The 3,221-nt window shown below is 43.3% G+C and overlaps 1 non-coding gene across 1 annotated transcript; it reads right to left on the bottom strand.

The window, feature by feature from the left end:
* Positions 1 to 1,430: 1,430 nt before the first annotated feature.
* Positions 1,431 to 1,502, bottom strand: TRNAW-CCA (transfer RNA tryptophan (anticodon CCA)). The gene has a single exon. It is a non-coding gene; the product is annotated as a tRNA-Trp (tRNA).
* Positions 1,503 to 3,221: the final 1,719 nt, after the last annotated feature.

Here is a 3,221-nt window from a genome sequence, read left to right on the forward strand (position 1 = left end):
TTGATCAGTGGGGACAAGCAGCTCAGCTAATCATTCATGAGGCAAAGACTGGGAATCTGGAGGGTCGCCATTGGTGTTTGATCTTGTCATAGATAAACAAGGATGCAACCCCGAGTCTTATCTAAGTCATATGGGGAAGAATAGTTCCCTTCCTTAGGTCGTTTTCAAGAACCCAAAGGGTGGGTAAGGGGGCATTTCTTAAACTTTGCTGTTTTCCAGGATCACAGGGCTCAGGTAAAATTTAACATTGTCATTTGCAGTGTCTATGTTACCATCTTTTTTCCTATTGTCTAAGTGTCTAATTTCTGTCTTTGATCCATTAAGTAATTTAGAAGTGCTTTCAAATACCCTAATATGTTATTTCTTCCTACTGATTTCTAGTTTAATAGTAATTGGGTCTGAGAAATGGCCTAGATATTTCTATGCTTTGAAATCTGTTGAGATTTGCTTTATGGACTAAAATGTGATAAAGTTTTTTATAAAATGTTCCTTGTGAACCCAAGAACATTGTTCTATATTTGTTGTAAGCAGAGTTCTACGTACAGGTAGTCCCCTGCTTAAAACATATTCAAGTTACCACGAATCACTCATTTATTTTTTCTGTACATCTCATCATTAGCAATATGTACTACATACAATGTTGTAGCACGTAACTTGCTGAGATGATCATAACTATAAATTTATATGTAATGTTTCCATCCGCCAAAGATCAGATTTATGAAGACACTGATAATAAAAGACATTAATAATGAAAACTCAAAAAAAAAAAAAGTATTAAACTTATGTCAGAACTGACTTAAGTCTGAGTTGTCCTAACTGAACCCGTCCTAAGTCGGGAAATACCTGACCAACCTTGACCAACATCCATTTGATCAATCTTGTTAATTTTATTACTCAAATCTCGATATCTTTAACTGATTTTTTGTTTGCATATCAATTACTGATATTATCTCTAGTCTTTCAGTGATTACCCTACATTTGACATACTTAACGTTGTCTCAAGTCAATCAATATCATACCCTTCTTTTCGAACAAAATAATCTTAAAAGGTGAGCTGGGGGAGGCAATAAAGGGGGGTGGGGGCGGAGGCGTTGTGGTAACCGGAAGGGCCGGTCCGGGACCGGAGGAGGTCGGTGGCACCCGCTAATGCTGGCTAGGTCCGTTTCGCTTCCTTGGGGGGTCACTCTAAGGCTCAGTGTGGTGCCTCCTGTCAGTTACCAGAAGGAAATTCTCTTTCAATCGCGAGTTTATTAGCCCATTTTTCCCGATGAAAGGAAAAAAGAGGGGGATTTTCTGTGTGCTGGCAGAATAATAGATCCTGCATGTGGCCAAATAGTCCCATTTACGATTTAGAAACTGCTCATTACATTCTTCTGCAGATGGAGGGGTGGGGGGCGTGAGGGAAGAAAAAGAGAAAAAAAAAGCACCGATGACCCCGACGTGACTTGAACACGCAACCTTCTGATCTGGAGTCAGACGCGCTACCATTGCGCCACGAGGTCACAGCCGGAAAGGAACTCTGCGCTGTTAAAAGGCTCGTTTTGCTGGCGCGGTCCCGCTGCTCGCGAGGTTTGAGCGGAATACGCGTTCCTTCCTGAATTCCAGCACATATTTAAAAGGAGAAACAGCTCGAATCTCGGCTCTAAGGTTCTGTGATACCGGAGTCTATTTGGGCGTCCGAGACTGAGCGGCGGCGCCGGGGGCTCGGGCTCCGCCCCTCCGCGACGTGGCGGGAAGCCGTGGGAGCCAGCCGGCCGGGGCATACCGGGGTCGAGGGGACGCAGGGACCTGCCGGATGGCGGCGAAGACAAGGGAGGCGACCTGGGCAGGCGGTGAGCTGGCTTTGCGACTGGCGATAGCGTTTACTTGGGGGCGTAACTCTCCTGGTCCTCCGCCCCTTCCCCGTAAAATGGAGGCCGAAGAATCAGACAAACGTTCAAACGCGAGGTTGCCGGGTGGCTCTTGTGGGCCTGCGGCTTCTTCCTCCTCTTTCCTCCTCCTTTAATGAAGAAGAAAAGTGGGGACGGCGGGAGCGCTCCCATAGCTAGGAAACACTGATAGTTGGAAAAACTGAAAGGTTTTATTTCCTTTTTAACTACGAAAGGAAACATTTTCTCTGAGGAAATCAGAACGGTATATTGAGGAAAATTAGAATCACTGGAAATCCCAGTGTCCAGAGATAACCACTGCTATTTTGATATGCTGTTTTCCCCCCAGATTTTTACTGCTACTTATATATCCTAGATATATTTTTGAACTTTTAATTGAGGACTAACACACATTTTATAAAAGTGCACAAATTGATGCACAATACTTGTATATCCAGCACCTACATCAAGAACGCTAGCAATCCCCTTCCAAAACCAAAACAAACCCATTGCTGAGGAGTCAATTCCGACTCAGCAACCCTATAGGGCAGGGTAGAACTGCCGCATAGGGTTTCGAAGGAGCGCCTGGTGGCTTCAAACTGCTGACTTTTTGGTTAGCAGCCATAGCTCTTAACCACTGTGCCACCAGGGCTCCAGTCCTCTTCCACTCACTTCAAATGTATTTTTGAAATGGAATTCTAGTGTAAATAGCATTTTTAATTTATTTTCATTTCTCATTATATTGTCCACGTATTTTATATTTTTCCCTAGCATGTTTTTAAATGGCTCATTGTTAGTTTCGTGGTAGTCTTAAACCTCTGGTTTTAGACAGTACTTTTTGTTTTATTAGTAAAAAAGGCAAAACTATCAGTGATTAAATAAGCTCTTAAATTAAAAAGTGACCAAATACGAAAGAGAAAGTGCTACCCTGGTCTGTTTATTTAAGAACATGAAGCCTACGTCTTGATTCAATAGATGCAACACCCATAGGTCCTGGTGCTCAGTTTTATAATCATATTAGGTATGCTTACAGGTTCTTTGTATGGTAGGACATAACACAGAGACATTTGGATAGATAAAAGGCAGATTTGTTATTTACAGCTCCAAATGAGAGAAGGTTACTTGGTAGGGCCACACAGGATTGCACCTAGGGACAGGGTAACAGCAAGCTAGAGTTGTAGGAGAGAGCTTATATATTGCAAGTGCGGTGGGGTTGTCTAGGCCTTATTTCCTGGAGATTGAGTATTTTGAATAACTGCACAGGCTCCAGGGATTAGGGGCTGTCCCTGATTGTTTGCTATCTGGCCGCAGGAAGGTTAGAGCAGGTACATAATGGTCCAGGAGAGTGAGAGT

The sequence above is a fragment of the Trichechus manatus genome, unplaced genomic scaffold, assembly GCF_000243295.1.
Source record: "Trichechus manatus latirostris isolate Lorelei unplaced genomic scaffold, TriManLat1.0 scaffold00080, whole genome shotgun sequence".
Classification (NCBI taxonomy): Eukaryota; Metazoa; Chordata; class Mammalia; order Sirenia; family Trichechidae; genus Trichechus; species Trichechus manatus.